This window comes from Drosophila miranda, chromosome 2, assembly GCF_003369915.1.
Source record: "Drosophila miranda strain MSH22 chromosome 2, D.miranda_PacBio2.1, whole genome shotgun sequence".
Lineage (NCBI taxonomy): Eukaryota > Metazoa > Arthropoda > Insecta > Diptera > Drosophilidae > Drosophila > Drosophila miranda.
In genome coordinates this window covers 33,645,923-33,658,770 of record NC_046675.1, presented here as the reverse complement: position 1 = coordinate 33,658,770, position 12,848 = coordinate 33,645,923, and the positions used below count along the sequence as shown (strand labels likewise).

The window sequence follows — 12,848 nt, the reverse complement described above, 5'->3', positions numbered from 1 at the left end:
ACCTTGGCCAAGGTTTTTGCAATGCCTGTGTGACCTCCTTGTACTGGATCATCATGTAGTGTAGACAATATAGCTTCTTTCTCTTTAACATTTGTTAATGTGGTCACCGGGTTGAGTAGCGCTACTCTCAATGTTTTCAATATTTTATTGCCCATAATTTTGAAATTATCTATTGAAACCTTTTCAAAGATATTTTCCCACGGTGCCATTTTCAATTGGCTGATTTTTAATATACCGGCTTCTTTTTCTAGCCTTGGAAATAGTTGTCCTAAGTCAATATTTCCATTATTAGTATATAAATCTCCAATATCAATTCTTGCTATAATTTTCTTACCGTGTTTAAAGAAACATAGCATATCTTTTATATGCAAGGTCACTACTTTACGTACTTCATCATTATTAATGACTTCGTATACGTTGGGCTGAGAAGCTGTTTCGATAGATTGCTTTGGCATCTCTACTTTGTTGTTTTCTGCGCAGAATTTTTGTCTACTTTGATACCTGGTAGTGTCTTTCAGGACTTAATTTTGTATGTCTTTTAGTTCAGATATTGTTATCCGTGACAATGCATCGGCTACAAAATTATCTTTGCCTCTTAGGTACTCTACAGTAAAATTATACTCCTCTAATTCAAGTCTCATACGCGTTAATTTAGAACTGGGGTTTGTCATTGAAAACAAAAATGTTAGTGGTCTATGGTCTGTTTTTACTATGAAATGAGTTCCGTAGACATAGGGTCTAAATTTGGTGATTGCCCAATAAATAGCTGTTAACTCTTGTTCCGTCGTACTTTTGTTACTTTCTCCTTTGGTAAATGCTCTCGATGCGTAAGCTATTGGGAGTTGAGTTCCGTTGTGGGCTTGTGTTAGCACTGCACCACAGGCTTGCTTACTAGCATCTGTGATTATACAAAATTCTTTCGTAAAATCTGGATATTGTAACAGAGTAGGCTTTATTAATTGAGCTTTAAGATATTCAAATGCATTTTGACATTCATTAGTCCATTCAAATGGAACATTCTTTTTATTTAATCTTGTTATATGCCTAGAGTAATCGGCGAAATTTTTGATGAATCGTCTGTAGTAATTACAAAATGCTATAAAACGTCTAGCGCTATCAGAGTCATGTGGAACTGGATAATTTAATATGACGTCAAACTTTTTGTCATCTGGTTAGATTCCCTTATCTGTGCATTTGTGACCCAAAAATGTGACTTCATGCATGAAAAATGAACATTTTTCAGGATGTAGCTTCAAGTTGTGTTTCCTACACATGTCAAAAACACTAATTAAATTGTTAAGCATGTGTTTTTCGGAACAACCGATTACTATTAAGTCATCCATATAGAGGAATGCTTGTGATGGTTCAAGTCCAGAGAATGCGATAGTCATCATTCTTTGGAATGAATTGGGAGCTATTTTCAAACCAAATGGTAATCGCGTGAAGCGATAAGAGCCATTGCTCGTTGAAAAGGATGTTATATCTCTAGAGTTTTCGTCTAGCTCAATCTGATGGAATCCTGACATTAAGTCAAGGCAAGAGAAATATTTAGCTCTTCCTAGTTGATCCAAGATATCATCGATCCTAGGAAGTGGAAATTTATCGGATAGTAATTTTTTATTAATTTGGCGATAGTCAACTACTAATCGCCAGTTTTTATACCCGATACTCAAAATGAGTATTGGGGTATATTAGATTTGTGGTAAAAGTGGATGTGTGTAACGTCCAGAAGGAATCGTTTCCGACCCCATAAAGTATATATATTCTTGATCAGCATCAATAGCCGAGTCGATTGAGCCCTGTCTGTCTGTCCGTCTGTCCGTCCGTCCGTCCGTCCGTCCGTCCGTCCGTCCGTCCGTCCGTCCGTCCCCTTCAGCGCCTAGTGCTCAAAGACTATAAGATCTAGAGCAACGATGTTTTGGATCCAGACTTCTGTGATATGTCAATGCTACAAAAATATTTCAAAACTTCGCCCCGCCCACTTCCGCCCCCACAAAGGACGAAAATCTGTGGCATCCACATTTTTAAAGATACGATTAAACCAAAAACGCAGAATCGTAGAGGATGACTATATGTTCTAGAGTGTAAAATCTCAACCAGATCGTATAATTATTATAGCCAGAATCAAGAAAACAATTTCATTCTTTCTCGCTCTGTCTCTCTCTAACACACAGGTTTCATGGTCGGCTTTGCCAATTGCAAAATGTTAACGATGGTTCTCTTGCTACTGTATCTAGAGCAAGCCCAATATCTCTCCCTGAAGATCCTTACCATCCAACTTTGTTGATATCACTGGAGTGTACACAATCTGGAGGTGCTGACAGTTCCATGGCTCCTTGTCACATAAAGTGTTTTCGCAAAACAAACTTTATTGATTTAGATCTACATCTCTCGCGTGTTGATTGGTCGTTTCTTTATTCATTACCGAACATAGATGCAACTGTTAACTCGTTTTATAGTTCTATTTACTCCGCCCTTAATACGTTTGTTCCAGATATCACTGTACCTGTATCGTCCAAGCCTCCCTGGTTCTCCAAGTATTTGTCATACTTAAAAAATAATAAATCCCGGCTCTATAAAAAGTACCAGAAGTCGGGCTCCACGTTGGCCTTAGCTCTATACTCCTCCGCTCGCTCTCTGTTCCTTGCCGTCAATAGTCAGTGTTATAATCATTACCTTTCACAATGTAGTAGTAATTTTCGTAGTGATCCTAAAAAATTCTATTCGTTCGTTAATTCTAAGCGCAAGTCAAACGTTTTTCCTCCGTCCCTTCATTACCAGAACAAAACAGAAGCTTCTGCTGTTGGTATTGCAAATTTATTCGCTAACTTTTTCCAAACAACGTACTCGTCTCATATTTACAACGCATCCACTCCGTATCCGTACCAGCTACCTCAAGCTAACAGTATTTTTCTGCCCTTTTTCGAGGAAAGCGTTGTTCTTGAAGGTTTGTCATCTATGGACATATCGTTTTCTGCGGGTCCAGATAAGGTACCAAGTTGCATCTTAAAACACTGTGCCCAGTCCCTTTGCAAACCCTTGACCTTTCTCTTCAACCTCTCCTTGGCACAGTCTTGTCTCCCAGTAATTTGGAATGAGTCCTACATCATTCCGCTTCACAAAAAAGGTTCAAGATCAAACATTGAAAACTATCGTGGTATCGCAAAGCTTTCCGCCATCCCGAAGCTTCTTGAGTTCCTGGTCACCCGGCAACTGCAACATCTTTGTTGCAGCTTGATATCTCCGTCGCAACACGGTTTTTTCAGACATCGTTCAACATCGACTAACCTTCTTGAGTTTTCTAACCTAATCCACCGTGGTTTTCAAATTGGTTTGCAGACGGATGTAGTTTTTACGGACTTCAGCAAGGCATTCGATTCTGTGAACCATGCTCTGCTTATTCAAAATCTCTCTTTATTAGGGTTCCCAACGAATCTTCTAGATTGGATTTTGTCCTATCTCTCTAACCGTACTCAACGTGTTTTGTTTTCTAACGTGTTGTCAAATACTGTTAATGTTACTTCAGGTGTGCCACAGGGAAGTCATCTGGGCCCGCTTCTGTTTATTTTATTTGTGAACGACCTTCCTCAAGTTATAACATACTCTACTACACTAATGTATGCTGATGATGTCAAAATCTGTCTTTCTTACTCTGATTGGTATTTGCACACACGCCTTCAACTTGATCTAAGTGAACTACTATTGTGGTGTTCAACTAATCTTCTTTTTCTGAACCTTTCCAAATGCAAACTTATGACATTTTACCGTCGCGCTCCTCATTTTGTCTCATATGTTCTAGGAAATCATGTCCTTGAGCGAATTTCGAGTTCAAATGACCTCGGAGTCCTTTTTGATCATAAGATGTGTTTCAACACCCATATAGCTGCAACTGTAAATAAAGCTAAGGGTGTTTTAGCGTTCATCAAGCGTTGGTCCAAGGAGTTTGACGACCCGTACGTTACGAAACAACTGCACATCTCGTTAGTACGTCCTATATTGGAGTATTGTTCTTGTGTGTGGAGCCCGCAGTATAAAGAGCAGCAGGCTGTTATTGAATCCGTGCAAAAGCAATTTTTAATTTTTGCCCTTCGGAACTTTAACTGGGACTCGGGTAGAATCTTGCCACCCTACCGGTCTAGGCTAAATCTTATTGACCTGCCGTCGTTGCACCATCGCAGAATATGCAATGGCGTAATGTTCGTGCACAAGCTCCTTCTTGGGACTGTTGACTCCCAAACTCTCTTGGGTCAGATTGACTTGGCCGTTCCATCCAGACCTACCCGTACTTTTAGGCCTATCCGTCTACCCATATGTAGGTCTAATTATGCTGATCATGAACCTTTTAGGGTTTTGTGCCATAATTATAACTCCCTCTGTCAAACCCTATCCCCTGAACTGTCTCTTAAACTAATTGCATGCAATATTTATAATCATTTAAATTTAGCTAACTTTTAACTTATCTTTTTCCGCCTTTAGTAACTAAGTACCATTATTAACAGATAATTTGTTAATTTAATAAATAAATAAAAAAAAAAAAATATGAGTTCACGGATCTCAGAACCTATAAGAGCCAGAGCAACCAAATTTGGTATCCACACTCCTGTGATATCGGACCTTGACCGTTTCGTGTCCAAATTTCGCCACACCCCCTTTCGCCCCCGCAAAGGACGAAAATCTGGGGCATCCACAAATCTCAGAGACTATTAAGGCTAGAGTAACCAAATTTGGTATCCGCACTTCTGTTAGATCTCACTATTAAACGTATATCTCAGAATTTCGCCCCACCCCCTTCCGCCCCCACAAAGGACGAAAATTTGTTGCATCCACAATATTGCACATTCGAGAAAACTAAAAACGCAGAATCATAGATAACGACCATATCTATCAGATTGCTGAATCTGGACCAGATCAGATAATTTTTATAGCCAAAAGGAACAAATCAATTTGCACTGGCTACGCAGCGCCCGACGTCACGCTCAGACTGATTTTCTGTCTCTCTCGCACGCACTCTTTGTCGTGTCGTTTAATATTAGCAGCGTCTGCCGGAGGAAAGCCATACTGAATTAGTATCGGGTATAACTGTAGAGTTGCGGTGTCCGCAGCAACTCACAACGTTCCCCCTCGTTCTTTTTGTTATCTATGGATTTCTTTGGTACTAGTAAAAGTGGACTGTTGTATTCTGAGGCTAACGGTTCAACTATTCTATCTTTGATTAGTTTATCGACTTGAGCTTGAATCTCGTCTTTTTGACTATGAGGATTTCTTTAATTTTTTATATATACAGGTTCATTATCTTTTAATCTTAGTTTCTGCTTGTAAAAATTATTGGTTGTTATTGATTCGGTATCAAGTCCGAATATGTCTGCGTAGTTACAACAAAGTACTTTTAATTGTTTATTAAATAGTTTTGGAAAATTTGTAGATAACTTTGATATAACATCGTTCGTTCTAGTTTCATTATTTATTTCGGATATATCATAATTTGCTAATGGTTCATAATTCAACTTATTTATATTAATCATTTGGTCGGTACTAGTTGTATTAAGTAAACGGACGAATGCATTTGCAGTTGTTACGACTGTGTTTGCTGCATATATACCAGGTTGAATTTCCTGGTTCGGAATAAAAATGCTATCTTCATTTGAAGTTAACTCAATTTTACGGACAACTTCGGATCGTGCTGGTAACACTATTGTGTTGTTACCAGAGCTGTAATTTATGGGAACATAAATAGGGTAGTTTAGATTGTCTGGTCTTATTATGAGCAGATCTTTTGAAGGTGTGAAATCTAGTTGACAATTATATTTTTTTATAAAATCTATTCCTAAAATTCCATCACACGGTATAGAAAAAGTTGATTCGACAATATGGAAGTTGTGTGGAATTATATATTTAGTTGCTTGTATTTCTAAGGAAATTTATTTTTTTGTCCATGTTTATGTCATTAAAAGTGTCTGAATTGTCTTTTAACAGAGATATGTCTGCACCAGTATCTATCAAAAATATTAATTTCTTGCCTGTAGCTACGTTTGTGAATGTTACGAATATATTTACACTAAGATTAATCGAATGAACCTTTTTACTGTCTATTGCTGTGTACCTAAGGGCTGTTGTGAGTTTCCCGATGCATTCTGGGCAATTCTCACATTGTTGTTATTGCCATTATTATTGTTGTGGCCTCTGTATGAGTTACCGCGGCCTCTATAGTTTCCTCTATATTGGCCTCTACCTCTATTGTTGCCAAAATTATTATTTTGGTAATTTCCACGGTAGTTTCCGCGGTTATACGCTCGGTTAGTGTTATATCTTTGTTGTGCAGCATAAAGGACTGTATTTGGGTGTCCTACTGCGTCTGTGCAACTATCGACGAACACAGTTGTAATCTCACTCATTGTATTGAAATTTCGTGATTTCGTTACAGACCTAACTTCGTCAATTGTGCTGTTTACTATAATTGATTTTACAGCAACTTGTAGGCTCAATTCTTCGGCGTATTCTTGCGATACACCGTTAATCATATGTGCCGATTGCAAAGCCCTTGTCAACTGTTCAACTTCTTGAATATATTGACTTGCCGTCTTTTGCTTTTGCTGCAGATTGAACAATTTAGCTGATATTGCTTTGGCTGATTCGCCTTTTATACCGCTTTTTAGTTTGTCTATTATGGACACTATTGTTTGTTCAGCGCTGATTAAGTTTCGAATATGGCCTTTGAGTTTAGTTTTTATTAGGTTGACTGCTGTAGTTTCATGTGTTCCCTTAAGTGAATCCACTAAGATAAGAGCATCAATGAATCTTTGTAGATTCTCAGGCTTTCCACTAAACTCAGGTATGAGTGAAGCGGCTAGCTTAAGAAATTCTAGTTGTGACATGGCCATTTTTAGAGTTTTTACTTCAGTAATAGACTCTGATTCAGAATCAAATAGATTGGTTAGTGTGAATATCGTTTCTGGCAGCTGGTGGGCAGTGCAATCACTTCTTTCCGGACTTCTTGATGCCGCCGCCGACGAGGGGTCCCTTCTTAGAGGCGTTAGCCTTGGCTGCGTCTAGGACCTTCTGCTGCTCCTTCTTTGTCATCTACATGTTCGTGACACGTGTCACGGTCGCCATGTAATATGTCACTACTTTAATTAGAACGCTGGCACGTCTGTGCCGTTTGACTTCGGTTTTTAGAATGTCTTTATTGAATTTATTCTTATAACTCAGACCGCATAGCTGCGCTGCCGGTTACGCCAACAGCGGAGCGGCTTCATACATATTTGTCTTATCAGCATAATCGAGAGGGCAAGAGCCGTATGTACATATGTGTATATATATATATGCTTCAAGTGGTCAGCGTGGGAATGCTGACTTAGCTTAGCGCATAAGCGGCGATCATATTGCACGCTCACTTGAAATGGTTTTGTTTGTGTACTGCATCAATGTGTTGCTGATATATTTATTGTTAACCGTTGGGTACAGTGTACACTCAATATATGCACATACTACAGTAGTCCCCATTTGCGTTTTTAACATAAACCATGGCCGTGGGTAATGTGCTTCTGTTCAATCCTTTTGCTTGAGTAGATTGTGCAGTGCCTTGCGCACATACAATCGATGGTGTGCCCTCTGCTTGGGCAATGTGACTTGAAGTCACCGAAGTGTTATAATGCGCGTTTGAATTGCTCTGATTCTCCCCTTTTGTTTGCGCAAAGGTCCCGATAATACCCGATGTAGTATCTGGTAAATGGAGTAGTAAACGGTGATGACCTTTGCATTGTTTACATGTGTATTTTGATTTACACTTGTTGCTCAAATGACCAGGCTTCAAACAGTTATAGCATAGATTTTTATCTTTTACAAAAGAGCGCCTTCGCAAACCTGTCATTTCCAAAAATTGTGGACAGCCATACAGAATGTGTTCTGTCGAATGGCATTTGGTGCAGTTGCTGCCTTCAACTGCCACCATCGAGTGTGTGATTCTTTTTCATTTGTCCCCGTGAGTTACTGTTTTCCCTTCAGACGCAGGCTCCCCTTTGTTTAGTTCCAATTCCTAGCAACGAGCATCCAAGAACTTGAAGAAGTCGTCGAGAGTGGGTGAGTCTTTATCCAAACTGCGTTCAATCCACCTGCGCCTCGTGTCGGCATCAAGTTTTTCCAGTGCTAGATATATAATCCAACAGTCGCGTCCCGTTTGATTTACGGCGTCCAGACCACGTACAATTTCGTTTGCACCGTCGGACACTTTACGCAAAATCGCCGCATCAATTTGAGTAGTTGTGGGCAACCTCATAAATTGTTCCAAAAACGAGCTTACGATATGCCTCGGCCGATTGTACCTTTCCTTGAGACGTTCCCATGCAGTGTTGTAAGCAGTGTCCGTGATCGCCAAATGTCGTACCAAGTTGGCAGCCTCATCGATAAGTAGTGTTTTCAAATGATGAAACTTCTGTGTGTTCGTCAAATGCTGCTTGCTATGAATTGTACTTTCATAGATATCCTGAAATGCTGGCCACTCTGTGTAGCTGCCAGCGAACCGTTTGATTTGAATTTTGGGCAATTCGCTCTGTATTGGTGTGACCGCACCAACTGCAGAATTCGAATTCACCGCGCCTCTAAACTCGACGCTCTCGCTCTCTCCTGCAGCACGCATAGACATGTTCGTCGTGTTCTGGTTTGCAGCTAACTGTTCAAATAGCTGTTGTTGTTGTTGTAGCAGGCTGAGTACTGCGTTGTTGTTTAGATGAAGCTCTCTGCTGCCATCCCCGTTGATCGTTGCAGTTGTAGTTGGTTGTACTAACCCCTTTTTCTCCAAAATCATTGCATGTGCCAATAGATACTTTTCCTCGTAGAGTGCATTGTCTTCCTCTGGATCCCCATACCCATCCACGTGTTCGAGAAGGGCTATGGAATCTCCAAGTTGTGAGAACTCTTTCCAAGCCGATTGGAGCAGTTCCTTCCGTGAGGTGACCTCCGCCGTTGTAGCCGTTCCTCCCGTTCAGCCCAAGCCAATGCGCGTGTGATAGTGGCCTTGAGTCTGCCACGGGCTTTTACCAATGCCTTTAATTGTTCCAATGTAAACAATTTTCAATGAACACCAAAGCACACAAAACTGTTCAAGAATCCGGGTCGAAGGACCTAAGAATGTTCGCGAATAATATGCTCGACGGATTTGATTTTAGTGGACTGTATTTATTTTGTTCTTGTCCAGTTCGATGTCTATTTGGTACTGAAAAATGCCGTCGCAGCGGCGGTAAGAATATGTGTGTATACAAATTTTCGTCTCTTCCATTCTCTTCTTGTTCTCTTTTGGCGATGGTTCTTCGCTTAGCGATGGACTTGTTATGCGTTCCTCAACAGTATGTAACCATGAGATTCCTAACGCCTTTGTCGACTCTGAATCCGAGATTGTTATGGGGTTGGCTATGCTCTCAGATGCGGTGATTCCGGGTGAAAACTCTTTTAAAACCACTTAGTCAACTGAAGCCCTGCGGTCTGAAAAACCTGAGACAGTTCGGACTTAATTGCCCTTAGCTATTTTACGCATGCAGCACCAGTCAAAAAGTCATCGACGTAAAAGTCGGACCCAATAACGTTAGTAGCTTTAGGGAATGAGTGCTTTGCAGGCTCACTCAACCTTTTTAAACACCGAATAGCCAAGAATGAGGCTGGTACAGTCCCATAGGTTACAGTGTTGAGCTTGTATAATCTCAAGGATTCAGAAGGGTCTCTTCGCCACACTATGAGCTAAAACTGCCGATCCGCTTCATTCACCATCACTTGGAGAAACATCTTTTTAACATCGGCAGTCAGGGCAAATGAAGCAGTGTCGAGTATAGTTCCTCTTGAATGGTGGGTCCAACCATATATCATTCAAGGCCACCTGAGAGAACGTCTTGGACGAAGCATCGAACACGGAGATTGGTACAAATTGGGCCACCGGCGACAAAAGCAGCCGTTTTGCAACCTTAAAGGAGTTGCCTAAACAATTTTGATCTGATTTAAACTGCCGCCTTACTTCAAACCGACCTGATGACAGTACTTGAGTCGTCTTCCGATAGTGGTCTTCACATACCCTGTCCTTAGGTGTGGTGATTTTCTTGGGAAATGGCATTTCTTCCAGTGACCCATATTTTTGCAAGGTCCAATAGATAGACACTAGCAACTCAAACCATTTGAATTTGGGGAGCAGAACTCTTGGAAGCATATCTTGCCGAAACTACCCAGCCAAGAAGGGTTGTATGAAGAGTTGAAAAGCCAGGACGTTGCTTAATTTGACCAGCAGCTAATAATTCAAAATACGATTCTGCTCCTATCAGCATATCTATTCTTTGTGGCTTGTAGGGTCTTCCAGTGGTAGGTTCTCTGGAATTCACTAGTCAGTCACATTCACTGACTGATCAGGGTGATAACCTGAAATTGATTTTAGTATCCAAAAATCAAAGGAGAGCTCACTACCTTTTATTAGCGACTTCACCACCGAGTGTATTTTATCCTTTACATGAGAATTAGATTTACCAATCACTTGCAAGTTAATACACGACTCCTCTCTACGGCCCTCTGTCTAAGAATCAGAGTGAATCATAGCTCTAGGCAAAATGTGTTCACCGCTCTTAGTTCGGAACCTTACGATCGACGAAGCCAGAATTACCCCTTCCAACGATGATTTAACGAAAGAGAAGCACTGCAATAATATATGATGTGAGCGAGATTTATTGGCTTCGAATTTTACAACAGTGTGACCTTTTTGCAGACAATTAATGCATATGGATGCCGACTTGGCAAACAAAATCCTTTGCATAACCGAAATACGCGAAAATTGAGTGCAATTCCACACTACAGGTCTCTGCAATAGCTACAAGTTTGCTGAGCTCTACTATTGGTTGAAGTGGAAGAACAAGCAAGTGAAGTGCGATTATGTTGCTTGCTTGACATGACTTTGTCGATTCTTCAGCAGAGAGTTGTTGGTATTGGCGATTCATCGGCGATGCTCAAAAAATTAGCACTGCATTTGTAGTAGCCAGCAAAAAAAATATAGGGAATTGTTTTCGTCTCGATCAAGCTTTAGCCGCTCTTAAGGTTGGATCAAAGCTGAAGCGCTCTTAAGTCCGAACGCCCACACACGCATACAAGCAACGGACAGTGGGAAGCATAGACGGCAATCGTACGATTTCACAGTTATGCTATGCTGTGCATTAGACGATCATCTCATGCTGCTTTGATCTATAAAGACATGGTAATTCCCAAGTGCGAGCCAACATACACATTGCACACATATGTATACATATATAGCGCTGTTCGGAATATATATATTTCCACATATATATGCTGGAAGCATATAATTACAAGTGCCCTACAGTCCAGTGAATAACAAGAATTAAGTGTAAATATATTTGGTACTCGAAGAGTATAGTTTAGTATATGTAGAGTATATTAGATTTGTGGTGATCAGCATCAATAGCCGAGTCGATTGAGCCCTGTCTGTCTGTCCGTCCGTCCGTCTGTCCGTCCCTATGAGCGCCTAGTGCTCAAAGGCTATAACAGCTAGAGCAGTGACATTTCGTAATCAGACTTCTGTGATATGTCACTGTTACAAGTGTATTTCAAAACTTCGCCCCGCCTCCACAAAGGACTAAAATCTGTGGCATCCACAATTTTGAAGATACTAGAAAATCACAAAGACATTGTTAAGCTAAGCGTTTTTAATAACTGTTGCAATTTTTAGTTTAATGAAATTCGAAAGGTTGTATATAATTCACAATCTATTTACATGTGTAAACCAACTTATCGCGTATGTATATATGGGGGTAATTGGGCGAGCGAATGATGCGAGGATATTAGTCTAATAGCTGCGACGATTAGCTCAAAACTAAAAATGCAAGGGTTGACGGGCCAAATTGCCGGGCCAAATTGCCGGGCCCTATGCAGCAAGCTTAGACGCGAGCGAGAGAGTAGGATAGCCGGAGAGCATTAGAGCTGCTCGGGGCAGCTGCTAAGCCGAGTACGAGAGATTGAGATACAAGGAGACGAAAGAATTCTGCTGCATATGCATATGCGGCATGGAAATGACAACGTTTCCGTGCGGTTCTTAAACATGAACGCTTGGACCGTTGTTATTGATGGTCGCGGCCATTTGCTTGTCCGTCTGGCTTCCGTCGTCGCCAAGTACCTGTTGCAGGGCGGCAAGGTGGCCGTCGTGCGCTGCGAGAAGCTGAACCTCTCCGGCCACTTCTACAGAAACAAAATCAAGTTCTTGGCCTACTTGCGCAAGCGTTGCAACGTCAACCCAGCCCTTGGTCCCTTCCACTTCCGTGCCACGTCCAGGTTGGCTGGCACTACCAGGATGTGATCAAGAGCCTGGAGCGTAATCGCAAGGCCAAGTTGCGTGTCAACCTTGAGCACACCCGCAAGCTGAAGAAGCTGACTCTTCAGGCACGTGAAAACATTGCCAAGGCGGCTGAGCCCTTCAACAAAATCATCAAATCCTATGGCTACGAGGTTTAAGGACAACAAAAACAACGGTAAATGCGTAGCAGTTTTTTATAGGGAATAAAAACAAAATGAATTTCTTTTGGGCCGCACCACTGGCATTAATTTACAATATTTAAGCTGCTTGACCCGACATACTCCCCCCGTTGGAAGCCTGACTTTCAACAGCATCTTTAAGGGGCAGCAGGCACAGCTTGTTGACGGCGCGCTTGGTGATTCCAGATGACGTCTTCAGCACAGCAACTCGGGCAACGCCATCTCGTCCAGGCAAAAGCTCGACCACTCTCGCCAGTGGCCACATCATGGGAGGAAGATTCTCATCCTTGACAAGAATCAAATCTCCGACTGCTAAACTAGGCTTCGAAGTCCGCCACTTTGAG

At 41.3% G+C, this 12,848-nt stretch overlaps 1 pseudogene; it reads left to right on the top strand.

Annotated features, from left to right (window-relative positions):
- The first annotated feature begins 12,073 nt into the window (after positions 1–12,073).
- On the top strand, positions 12,074–12,503 carry LOC117187078 (annotated as a pseudogene).
- The last annotated feature ends 345 nt before the right edge of the window (positions 12,504–12,848 follow it).